Below are 14382 nucleotides of genomic sequence, written 5' to 3' on the forward strand. Positions count from 1 at the left end.
TTTCCTGGTATATATCATTCATGAAAGGTATATAAATTAATCACTTTTATCAGAGCAGGTAGGACGCTACCTTGCTCAAATCATTGCTGTGAAAACATGGCAGGTAAGTGAACTTTCAGCCCACCTAGAACTGTGTCCAGCATAATTCCAAACAACAGACTGAACTATCTCAAGTAAATTTCGCTCGATTAATTCTGTCACTGATCTGGCTTGGTGCTGGAACATCAACTACTAATTTCCCTCAGTTATATTTCAGTATTGAAATTAATAAGAGACTACTACTTTTCATCTCGTTCATGGACTTCGGGTCTTATATTTGATAGTCATCTCTCAGCGTTGTTGGCCAATGCGTTGTGTTCAGTGTGCAGGTTAATGTGGAGTAGTGGTACGAATTTAGCAAGTTATACTTTGCGACGAGTCCGCAAGACTATATACCACTACTACGAATAATAGCACAAACAAATAGCTGCTGAATATCATGTCGTGTCCTGACTTGCAACGTTCCCAGTAATATACCAATACACACAAACACAGTAAACATACATGAGCACAAACCATTACAGATGAGAATAGCTCGAGTTTCTACCGAGACCTTCTCACTTGAAATAGATAGAATAGGCCATTATCAACCAACATGATACTTAGACTATATTACACATCCAAATACAGTATATCACTTCCCTTTACATACTGCAAATTATTATCACCACACTCATAGTATCACATTTTTTTTATTTCTTTATTTTTCTTAGACATTTGCATTATATAAGTTATATTCTCATCAAGTACGCAGAAACAAATTATATAGAACTATATTAACAATTGTTAAGCATTCAATTTGCTGTAACCGTAGAGAAATTTTTATATGTTACGTTCTTCATATTATTTTAAAAAAGCAGTAACAACTGTATACCAATAAGCCTGTAACAGTGAGAAATCTTTTCTGTTAAATTTCGAAGCATCCGACCCACCTTACATTTCAAGGAGGTGGGTTACTCTGTACTGTTAACTAAATAAATAAATAAATAAATGAGAGGAAGATCAGGTTAAGGGTAGAGAGTTAAAGCAGATGAACTCGAAGGCCTGCCAAAGATCGGGGGCAGAGAGCTTCTGTACTGCTTTTACAACCCCAGCGCAGCGGGAACAGAGAGTGCCGCCTGGTCACATGGATCGCGCTTTTTTGTCGTCAATAACGTCTGCTTTGAACATGAAAATGTTATAATACAGAATCTTCCTGGTACCGTAACTAAAACGAAGTCTAGTAGCCAAAAACTTGTTACGAAATGAAGGAAGCGGCAGTTTTTAGGACAACTAGTGCTTGGTGCATTATAGATCGCAATTAAAATATCCCACGCGTTAGCGACCGTTAAAACACCGCTGCTTAGTTTGCTGTAATTCTAAGACCATATACTACCAGAAAAGGTAATCAACATATTGCTTCCTTTTACACATATCCTGCGAAAAGACCATGAAAGAAACATTAGAGAGATGCGGGCTCACAGGATACTTACAAACAATCGTTTTTCTGGTGGATCACTTTCGACCGAAAAAAGAAAGGGAGAAAGTGGAAATGGTACCCCAAGAACTCACCGCCACACATACGAACGTGGATTGTTGCTTGTAGAGTATAAATGTAGATGCAGATATAGAATATGGGAAGAGAGAGTGTACCTGAATGAATTTTCTCTCTACAGTGGAGTGTGTAAAATTTCCTTGCAGATTAAAACTGTGTGCTGGACTGAGACTCGAACTCCGAACCCTTGCATTTTGCGGGCAATTGCTGAGCTATCTAAGCACGGTTCAGAATCCGTCCTCACAGCTTTAATTCACAGATGTACTCCTGCATACCTTGCGGGACTAGCACTCCTGGAACAAAGGATAATACGGAAGCATGGCTTAGGAACAGTTTGGGGGTTTGTTTCCCCAATGAATTTTCACTCTGCAGCGACGTGTTCGCCTAATTTAAACTTCCCGGCAGATTAAAACGATGAGCCGAACTGGAACTGTAACCTTTGGATGAGCTACTGACGGAAGTAAAGCTGTGGCGGTTGGTAGGGAGTTGCCCTTGGGTAGCTTATTCGGCAGAGCACTTGCCCGCGGGAGGCGAAGGTCCCAGGTTCGAGCCCCAGTCTAGCACACAGTTTTAAATTGCCATGAAGTTTCATCATATACCTGTTCACTTGCACCTACTATTTGCGCGATGTAGTGTGTGAATAAAGCGGATTATGTTTCACCCAAGTCGTTTTTCTAAACTAGTGTTTAATATTTGATTGGAGGTTCCTTTTTTTTTGGGATCGACATGGTATTTGAACTTAAAATATGCTTTCTGATTCAGGAACAGACGGAGGTAAGCGATATTGGTCTGTAATTCTGACGAGAAATATCTTACTCTTTGCATATTGTCGACAAACGTTAACATACAATAGTTAAGCGTAGAACTTCGGAATCACTAAGAATTATTCATTTCTGTAGCTTAAGTATTTTCAGATAACTGACAATGAACTCTGCCACTTTATTCGCCTAATAATTAGTTAAATTAAAGCTATACCACAACTGATATGTGCAGGAAGTCGCATTGGGATCAGTTCAGAAGAAGTATTGTTTCTGTGAGATTTCTCCGGGTATTCGTACTCAAAGTTTGACCGTGAAGAATTCAGCACCCTTGCTACTTCTAGCTCGATATGTAAGACTTGTCTAGCTCACATGATCTAGCGGCGTTCAAGTGCCCCGATCCAGAATGCGAAGGTGCCTTTTACAGTTTGATGACTTCATCTCCACGCACTCCACCAGTTATTCCGTTCGCCAAGGCTACATTTATTTATTTATTTAAGAGTACAGAGTTGCCCACCACCTTGAAATGTAAGCCTGGTAGGATGCTTCTAAATCTAACAGCAAAGACTTCTCATTATTACAATTTATTGGTATACAGTAGTTAATGCTTTTTAAAAAAAAATAATATAAATGAGGTAATATACAAAAGGTACAGAAAATTGAATGCCTAATAGTACTCTCCATCCAGCAAAACGCTCGTTTGTAACCGAATTATTCAAGACTTCATATCACCCGCATTGCGAGATATCGTGGCTGAGGCAGTGTACAATGAGGTGACAAAAGTCATGGGGTACCGATATGCTTATTTACAGATGGCAATGGTACCACGTACACAGGGTATAAAACGATAGTGCGTCGGCGGAGCTGTCATTTGTACTCAGGTGACTTATGTAAAAAAGGTTTCCGACGTGATTATGGCCTCAAGATGGGAATTAAACGACTTTGACGACGGAATGGTAACTGGAGCTAGACGCATGGGACATTCCATTTCAAAAATTGTTAAGGGTAGGAGAAAGGAGCTTCCTCGAAGACTATGATAGCAATGACCAAGCCAAATAAGGTATAAAGAAAAGCAATTGGGCGTACCCTGGGCAACGTCATAAAATGAAAAACCTAACGGCTGATCCTTTCACACCATTAACATCCAAATCTGAGCCCTTTTCAGGGCTACAGTTAATCGTTATATCTGTTAACATAGAAGGCATAACAGCAGCCAAAGAAGAGCTGCTACAAGATCTATGCGGTCCTGTACTGTGAGTACAGGAAACACACAGGAGTTGCGACATGCGCAGACCAAACATAAACGGAATGCGCCTCGCCATTGAAAGAACGCATAATAAATATGGAAGTGCTATTTTTATTCATCCGGACATTCATATCCTATCCACAGCAATTACCGAGAAAAATGATATCGAAATTCTCACTCTAGAAAAAGAAAACGGTCATTTCATCCTTTTACAAAGCACCGGGTCATCCAATTGTCATAATAAAAGGGAGCTGATTGTGATTGGTGATTTCCTCAGCCATAATAATGCGTGTGATCATGAAGATGAGAGTGGGGCGGCAGTACAAGAATGGGCAGATCTAAATCAGCTGTATTTAATCTACGATACAAAATTACCAGCATCTTGCAACAGCGGCAGGTGGAAGCGAGGCTATAATCCTGACCTCATATTTAGTAGCAACAGTATCAGCCAACAACTTGTAAAATCTGTCGGGTCCCCAATACCCAACTCACAGCATAGACCAATAACCTGTGACATATTTTCTGCTGTTATTTCTCGCAAAGTACCTTTTCGAAGAAGGTTTAACTTTAGAAAAGCAGACTGGTCGAGATTTGTAGAACCAGCACCAGAACATTATGACACCTTCACCACTGCTCTAAAGAGCTGTTACAGAATGTCGCTTCCTCGTGATTGTCTAACATATTACATTCCTGTATATACATCATACCAAGCCACCCTACTCACAAAATACAGGAACTCATTTGAAGAAGATCCTTTCAGTGAAGCAATCGTGGAAGCAGGGAACAATCTCATTACTTCTATAAGAAAGATAAAAATGAATCACTGGATTAAAACCATAGAAAACGTTAATGAGAAAAAAACAGTCATAAAACTTGGAGACTAGTGAAACATCTAAGTAATAATCCATCTATGACGGCTGTGCACCATAACATTAGAGCCAATAGCGTACCACTTCAGTTACTGCTGAACCGGAAGGAAATCCACAAGTCCAGAGAGCCAAAAATGCGAAGAGAAGAGCAGGAGGAGAGCAATCTGCTTACAAGATCATTCAGCATGTAAGAATTAGGTAAGGCTATTAAACAAAGTAAGAAAAGAAAATCAGCTGGCTTATATGATATACAACACAGAGCAAATTAAGCACTTTGATATAACAACAAATAAATGGAATCTGCAACTCTTTAATAACTGTGTGAGCAAATGTCAAATCCTAAAGATATGGCGGAAGAGCCAAGTGATTTCTTATCTGAAACCTGGTAAAAAAGGGAGCAATCCAAAGAATTTTAGACCAGTTTCATTACTCTCTCATCTACACAAACTACTGGAAAGAATGATCTTAAATCGCCTAATACCTGTAGTTGACCCTTGCTAATACGTGAACGTGCTGGATTTCGCCCTGCCAAAAACTGCACTGGACGACTGCTGAATCTTACGCAGATCATAGAAGATGGGTTTGCAGTTCGTAAGGTGACAAGTGTGGTATTTGTCGACGTATCAGCGGCCTATGACACTGTCAACCGTCAGCTATTACTACTCAAGGTACACATTATGACCAAGGATTTTAACCTAGCTGGGTTTACCGCATCAATTCTGCAAAACCGCGGGTCTTTGTTGACTTTCCAAGAGCAGCGCAGCCGATGGAGATAACAGAAAAATGGTCTTCCCCAAAGAAGCGTGTTGGCTCCAGTCCTATTCAGCATGTATACAAACGAACAACCTATAGCCCCCAACACCAAGGATGTCTTGTATGCTGATGACGTTGCTCTTGCCACTCAGATCTCAAACTTTGAATCAGTGCAGAACACCCTCATGAATGCCCTCGAAGAACTATCAAGATACTATAGCAGAAATCAGCTTAAACAAAACCCCTCAAATAGCCAAGTGCGTGCTTTTCTTTTGAGAAACAGGGAACCTACTAATAAGTTGATGATAGTATGGTCAAGAGTTGAGTTACAACATTGCTACACTCCAAGAAACCTAGGAGTGACGCTGGACATATCTCTTACTCTCAAAAGACACTGCATGAACTGCAAGTTGAAAGTTTTCACCAGGAACAAACTGTTAAGAAAATTGGCTGGATCACAGTGAGGCAGTCAACCTTAAACCATCCAAACCTCTGCACTTGCATGAGCCTATTTTGCAGCAGAGTTCACTTGTCCTAATTGGTATATTTCATCCAAATCCAAAGTGGTAGACGTAGCTCTCATCACCTGCAGAATTGTAGCAGGTTGTTTGAAACCTGAATATCACCACCTCACATTCGAAGAGAAATTGCAGCGAATAAGGAACGAAAAAAAGTGGAACAACAATAGACCCATCCCCTGTATGGGCATAAACCACATTCGCAGTGATAGAAGCCAAAGAAGAGTTTCCTTAGAACAGTGGTACTTAACTACCACTGTTGAAAATGTCAGGGAGCAACAATGGAGGGATAAGACTTTCCTTTCCCTGATTGGAAAAGAGTTTCTGAAACTCTGCCTCCAGCACATGAGGCGAAATAGATGACCTAGAAAGCTTTGAATAGGCTGAGATCAGTAGTGGGCAGATTAAGGTTTAATCTGGCAAGAGGGGCTACAGTACAGGAAATAATATTAAGTGTGATTGTGGAGAAGTTGAAACCGTCCAGCACATGCTACAGTGTCGACTGTGTCCAGCTTCCTGTATTGCAGGAGACCTCCATCAAGCGTAGAAAATGGACTCGAATTAGCCAAGTTTTGATCAATTTCCATATGACATGTTAACTGTATTTTCTGACACGAGAATAATAATAATCGATATTCCAAGACCCACGGCGTCAAGGATGCGCCGAGAATAAAAAAATCATGCATTATCCCTCACCACGGGCAAGGCAGTGACCGATGGACTTCACTTAACGACCGAGAGCGGTAGTGTTGGCGCAGAGTTGTCAGTGCTAACAGACAAGCAACACTGCGTGAAATAACCGTAGAAATCGATGTTGGACGTACGACTAACGTGTCCGTCAGGACAGTGAGGTGAAGTTTGGTGTTAATGGGCTATGGCTTCAGACGATCGACGACAGTGCCAGCAGACCCTCTCGTGGGAGCGTGATCATGTTGGTTGGATCGTAGACGACTGGAAAACCGTGGCCTAGTCAGATGAGTCCCGACTTCGGAGATGATGGAAGGGTTCGAGTGTGGCGCAGACCCCACGAAGCCACAGACCCAAGTTGTCAACAAGGTACTATGCAAACTGGTGTTGGATCCATAATGGTGCAGACTGTGTTTACATATAATGTACTGGGCCCTCTGGTCCAAATGAAACGATCATGGACTGGAAATGGTTGTTTCCAGCTACTTGGACACCGTTTTCAGCACTTCAACAATGGAATTTTTATGGATGACAATGAGCCATGTAATGGGGCCACAATTCTGGAGAGTTCGGCAGAATGATCTGGCCACCCAGATCGCCCGACATGTATCTCATCGAACATTTATGGAACACATTCGAGAGGTCAGTTCGTGTACAGAATCCTGCACCGATAACACTTTCGAAATTATGTACTGCTATAGAGGCAGTTTGGCTCAATCTTTCCGTAGGGATCCTCCAACGACTTGTTGAATCGATGAAATGTCGAGTTGTTGCACTACGCCAGTCATAAGTAGGTCCGACAAGATATTAGGTGGTATCCCATGACTTCTGTCGTCTCATTGTAACTTAGACTACAAATATATGGCTTTAGAGTGTTGTGCCTCATGGGTCCTAGGAATTTTTTTTCTGACACTTAATGTTGTTTTCCCGTCTGACAACACAAGAAGAAAAATCAACTTTCATCAAATTTCAGATCCCACGTGAAAGTATAGGTCCCAGTAAGACACCCTAGATTATCTGATATATATATCTGTAGAAGACAAGGTTAAACAACCATCAATAAGAAAATGCATATTAAAGCATTGTACTGACCATCACAACCTGCATTTTGGTGAAAATTGTACTTTATAATATACATCTGTGTGGTGGAACTTAATAGGTACGAAAGTGCGACCTTACTGTCAATAGATCGACCAGTTCTAATAATTTAGTTTTCAAATATTCCTCGATAGCGGTCTACATTTTGGAAAGCGACACTGGGGAAAATGTAGAGAACATTGTAAAATAATGAAACCCTTGTCGAAACAGGGGCAGATGTTAGATAGGTTATCAAACGACACGAGTGAAGTTTATGCGTTGCCAACCGGGATACCAGCTCGTTCTGAGTGTCACGAAAAGCGATAAAGCAAGTTAAGCAAGTTTTTCATGTTTAATGATTTTTTTTTCCTTTCGGATAAATTATAAAGTAGAAACCAAGTAAGGTACGTTCTGCATGTACACTAATACTATTCAGCATTTAACTATCCAAAATGAAACTGGAGATATTAATTTTCATGTTTTATTTTCAGATTATATGGCATTTAAATTTAAAAAAGAATTTTATTTTTAACACACTGACAATTTCGAGGTCATTACAGATAGAGCATTAGCTCGGACTGGTGACAGCTATTGAAAGAAGTGGAGCGTGAGTTGTTTAAAGGACCAGCCGTGCACTAAAGGCGTATTTTCAGCCCATGCTGCATGGAATTACTAATATTCTATTAGAAAGCCACGAGGTAGATAAGGAATTTGAAATTTTGTGACGGATAGTTCGAAACAACGGTTTCAAACTATAAGTAGTGGATCCCTTGCAGAGCCCCTCTATACATTCCTTCCACGTTTCAGCTTTCCCTTCTCTGTTTTGTACTGGCTTCACATCTGGGCTCTTGATACACGTGAGACGGAGGGGCGAGTCCAGAAGGGCAGCCATAGTGTCATGGTGTGGAGTTTGCAGAGTACCTGTCGTAGTCTGATGGAGAAGCAACTTGTGAGCCGCAGCGTCAATGTAAGGGAGCGAGAGTTACAGTCATGTTTTATTTTCAGATTATGTGATGTTTTAAATTTAAAAAAGGAATTAATATACAACGCTCTGAGAATTTCGAGGTCATTAGAGATGGAGCAATAGCTCGGGCAGGTGACAGGTACTGAAAGAAATGGAGCGTGAGTTTGTTTAAAGAACCACCCCTTAAACTTGTTCTTGCAGAATTGGAGAATTTTGGCTTTAAAACTGGGTTATGTCTCGCCGCTGCGAAGTAATGCTAACATGACGCTGTGAACGGGTGTGAATATGCATTTAGGTATTTTACAAAACTTAATTGACTTTTACCGACAAAACTCTTTGGTGTTACTAATATTAAATTCTTCACTCATGCGTAAATAGTGGGAAGAGACAGCGATATTGTGAAAAATCATACTTTTTCGCGCACAATCAGCTGTCCAGCAACACGCCACTGATTGGATGATAATCGTAAGCAGACGTGCGTTTTGAGGCAGGCAGCCAAATAAACGTCATCATGTCCTTATATTTTTGCTGGTAACGTTGCAGCCAATATCAAGGACTGAATGACGTTTGAGAGCAAATTAGCGCTAATTTACTTCTTGAATAGGTAGTCCATTTTAGTATTTGAAGATGCATGCGTGACATACAAACAAATGGCAGAGTAGTGAGCACTTCACAGCTATCGCGGCTTTACACTGATGGTCTCAAAGATGAAATAATGAGCTTCCATCGCGCATATAACCAAGCACTACTCTACCCTGGCAGAAAACTGAGCAAGGCGAGTTGCTGCGCATATTTGTGTCAGACGTCAGACAGTCAATCGACGAAGATTCAGACTAGAGTTGTGAAGCTAACGTAGCCTTCGGTAAAATATCGTAGGTAAGTGCAGAATAAGGTAGTTTTCCTAGAAGCTTTGGTCAGTCAGAATCGACTTCGCATTACCTGTAGGTTAGGTGTGTTGCATACATGTTGGGCGTTACCTCATTTCGATCGGTTTGTGTGCGTATGCGGTGTCTTACTAGATTCCCCTAGAAACTGGAAGCGGTAAATGACAATATATAAAGGGCCGTGTAACCCACGGTACATTGCGTTCTAAATAGTTATCCTCCTGTCTATTACTTAAAAACAAACAATATTTATAGTAAAATTGAAATTGTCAATGTTTAATTCAGCTGTTATTTGAAAATAGTTGATCTGTAACGTGAGACAGAAGTATGTTGTAAAAGCTACAAACAGCAATACGTATTTATCATATAGCACTGGAAAACGCCATTTCCTCAAAAAAGGTAAAATTAAAAAAAAAAACGCTAAACAAAAACCTGCCAGACACCGCTTCAACGCCTCATCGAGCTTATATAAAACATGCTTCTGTTATTTGTAAACAAATTTCGCGCTTGTCAATAATAACAGAAAACTCTGGTCTTTGATCATTATGAAGGTTCTATTTCGCCAAAAATAGCATTATTTATATAGATTTTTTTATGTTTATGCATGTAAACTGTACGTGCATCAAAAGTACAATGGACTAACATTGAACGACGTACGTATCTACTTAAGTGCAAAACAAACAAACAAAACAAAAAACAGAGAGAACTCGTCGGCTGTCAGTTCATTCTTACATATTCATTTATGTTTCTTTCCCTACCAGTGCTATCAATACTACCGGTAAACATATATATACTGTCCCAAAACTAGCGTTCTGTAATTTTGCTAGAGCACAGCACTAACTCAGACCAAATCTGTTTTAGAATCAAAGGCTAAAATAACAACATGTTATCTAAATCAAAACCTTCAATCCCTTTGCTTAAGGATCTGCTAGTCATATTGGGACCAATTCCTTGACCACCAAATCCCAAAACAGAAGGGGCCGTTCTCAGTAGCTACAGAGTACTAACTTACGATGAGCCGTTTCTTTGATCCACTGATAGTGGATGCATGAGAGTGAAACCACACATGGGTGACGTAGCAGACATGACTTTTCAGGAGATGATCCGTAGATGTTTTTCATTCAATTACACCTCTATGGTCGCAGGTTCGAATCCTGCTTCGGGCATGGATGTGTGTTATGTTTAGGTTAGTTAGGTTTAAGTAGTTCTAAGTTCTAGGGGACTGATGACTTCAGATGTTAAGTCCCATAGTGCTCAGAGCCATTTGAACCAATCAAGGACAGCTCTGAACCACATGTTCTCTGGCATATGTTCCACTGACCCCAAACCACCACTATTTGCGACTTCAATGGTGTCAAGCTAGAACTCATTGGAGGGCAGGATAGAGGTCTGTTGTGTTTTCTGATGAAAGCTGGTTCTGCATCGTCGCCAGTAATGGTCGATGGCCGTGTGTTGGTAGACACACTGGACCTACACCTAGAGCTATGGTCTGGGGTGCGCTGCCGGCCGGTGTGACCGAGCGGTACTAGGCGCTTCAGTCTGGAACCGCGCGACCGCTACGGTCGCAGGTTAGAATCCTGCTTCGGGCATGGATGTGTGTTATGTCCTTAGGTTAGTTAGGTTTAAGTAGTTCTAAGTTCTAGGGGACTGATGACTTCAGATGTTAAGTCCCATAGTGCTCAGAGCCATTTGAACCAATCAAGGACAGCTCTGAACCACATGTTCTCTGGCATATGTTCCACTGACCCCAAACCACCACTATTTGCGACTTCAATGGTGTCAAGCTAGAACTCATTGGAGGGCAGGATAGAGGTCTGTTGTGTTTTCTGATGAAAGCTGGTTCTGCATCGTCGCCAGTAATGGTCGATGGCCGTGTGTTGGTAGACACACTGGACCTACACCTAGAGCTATGGTCTGGGGTGCGCTGCCGGCCGGTGTGACCGAGCGGTACTAGGCGCTTCAGTCTGGAACCGCGCGACCGCTACGGTCGCAGGTTAGAATCCTGCTTCGGGCATGGATGTGTGTTATGTCCTTAGGTTAGTTAGGTTTAAGTAGTTCTAAGTTCTAGGGGACTGATGACTTCAGATGTTAAGTCCCATAGTGCTCAGAGCCATTTGAACCAATCAAGGACAGCTCTGAACCACATGTTCTCTGGCATATGTTCCACTGACCCCAAACCACCACTATTTGCGACTTCAATGGTGTCAAGCTAGAACTCATTGGAGGGCAGGATAGAGGTCTGTTGTGTTTTCTGATGAAAGCTGGTTCTGCATCGTCGCCAGTAATGGTCGATGGCCGTGTGTTGGTAGACACACTGGACCTACACCTAGAGCTATGGTCTGGGGTGCGCTGCCGGCCGGTGTGACCGAGCGGTACTAGGCGCTTCAGTCTGGAACCGCGCGACCGCTACGGTCGCAGGTTAGAATCCTGCTTCGGGCATGGATGTGTGTTATGTCCTTAGGTTAGTTAGGTTTAAGTAGTTCTAAGTTCTAGGGGACTGATGACCTCATATATTAAGTCCCATAGTGCTTAGAGCAGTTTGAACCATTTGGAGTGCGCTTTTGGTTATTAATGTATTAGCATTTCACATTTCCAATGGCTTATCTCGCACTTACATTAACCTGTGATCTTGTAGTTTTAATCACTGAAATATGTTACCTAGACAAATGTATTCCCTAAGTTTCATAACTCTACATTAATTACTTTTTGTTGCTGCTATTTTTTTTTTCGTTAGTGCGTATGTAGGGTTTGGTAGTCACGTAACTTGTCTGTCGACAACCATTCCAACTGGACGTGTGAAGTACTGATAGGTCAAACTGACGGACGGTTTAGGTGTACTGCACTTGTGGTAAAATGATGACTACTCTACCTATAGCGAGAAGGTCGTTCTTGAGGGTGTCGCGCTTCACGGTTTGTTATTGTCTGCATTGAATTGGCGGCTGATTTCCTGCACCGCTGCTCATCTATCCGCCGCCGCTGTAATCTAAGCGTTGTTGTTCACAGAAGGTGACTGACGACTGCGATTTTCCCTGAACTGTGTCTGCTCGAACTCGGAAATGGAGTGTTCCACGCAGTGGCATGCACGATCTGGACCCGAAAAAATGCGCTGATATTGCGCATCTTGTCCATCATGAACTTTCCAGAGTCAGATTATACATTTACTTCAGCTTGATATTGTCAGTTATAGAACAAAATCCCTTGCTAATTGCATTGGTAATAATGTGCCAGAAGTTATTATAGCAAAAATAATTTTAAGTATGAATTTATTATCTGATTTCAGCTATAGTATATTTTTCGTTCATATCACTGGTAAAATTCAGCATTCACTGTGCATTTTCCGAAACATAACGTGCTTTTTCAGCTTATGAGGAGGTATATGAGTTTTGCAAGGAACTGATTACACTGTAGCGTTCAAGTTAACCCTGAAACCAATGACATACTGTTTCCACGATGGTTGGATTTGCCATAGTTCACTGACAATTTACGCTGATGAATGTAAAAGACAATTTAAACCAGAGTAGCCAATTTTTAGTTCCCAAAATATTTGATATTATTGAAGAATCAATAGCTATAACAGATGGAATTAATTTGGTGAGACACGTACGATAACTGAATCTGTTAATTACAACAGATTATAAGAGAATATTATAGTCAATATTTCAATACTAAAACAGCACCATCGTACAAGAAAGTGTAAAATAATTGCAGAGGACGGATAGTATTTCTGGCATGTCGCCGCTGTATAAAACATGTGAGAACTGTCAAGCAGTTATGTCGATTTTCAGTTACAGTTGGCACCTGCAGGTCGAGAATGTATTCAGCGGTATTATGAGACGGTAAAAATTTATGGGTCACAGTTGATTCATGAAACCTACCAAAATGTTTGAAAATGATGTCATTTACCTGCTTGTCTTTTGTCAATATGTACAAGTGTCATTTTGCCACTGAGGGAGGGCGATGTTGCTAGTCATCTGAAACGTGTTAAGCCTGAACACTCAGGGCTTCATCAAATGAAAAAGATTTTCTCAGTCTTGTACAAAGTTCTCGCTATTTTTGATTGTTTCCGTTTTTCAGTACATTCTTCTCAGAGTTCACAAGATTTGTCTAAAGCAAGAAAGTAAGAGCCATCGGAAGCCCTATTGGAGCTATTAAACGTCTTTGCCTCACGTTATGGCCATTGTTGTTCTAGCGTCTAACAAGGACACCACCTAGTAATCGGATTTTTGTAAATTTTTGTATTTATGGAGAGTGAATTTCAGAACTCAAATATTTAACCGCCAAAACTTACAAATCCAACTCTCAAAAGTTCCGGACAAAATTGTCTTTAAAGTATTCCGATGTGCTTTAATTCTCCAATATTTTGGCAGTTTGTACTATGGGCAGCTAGGGGAGTGATAATAGGGTAATCAACGATTTGTGGGTTCGAATCTCATTATGGTATTTTTTTTTTTCTATTTTTTCTTTCAGTTACAATATCTACATCATTGAAATACAAAATTCATCAAATAGATACTAATTAGCACACATCTAATCATTTTTAAGAAATATACAAAATTCAAATGGCTCTGAGCACTATGGGACTCAACTGCTGTGGTCATTAGTCCCCTAGAACTTAGAACTACTTAAACCTAACTAACCTAAGGACATCACACACATCCACGCCCGAGGCAGGATTCGAACCTGCGACCGTAGCAGTCGCACGGTTCCGGACTGCGCGCCTAGAACCGCGAGACCACCGCGGCCGGCAAGAAATATACACGTTTTCGTGTTCCTAATTACGTATCACATGCAAAATTCCACTTTTCATTGCAAATATGAATTCTTAAATATATATTTTGAACCAGATGCTTATAATTAAACTGATGGTTTTCCTAGTACAGGCCGTATACATCGCAGGACGCTGAAACATCGTAGGAGTATTCCAATCAGTGCGCTCCTGGAGTATGCTGAAAAAGTATAGTTACAGTTTTTGCCACCAGGTCAAAATATGGCGCTGTACGCAAGCAGAATGTGAAGTTTTTCTGGTTTTGGCGTGAGCATGTTGTTTGTCGCT

This window comes from Schistocerca gregaria, chromosome X, assembly GCF_023897955.1.
Source record: "Schistocerca gregaria isolate iqSchGreg1 chromosome X, iqSchGreg1.2, whole genome shotgun sequence".
In the NCBI taxonomy this organism is placed as follows: Eukaryota; Metazoa; Arthropoda; class Insecta; order Orthoptera; family Acrididae; genus Schistocerca; species Schistocerca gregaria.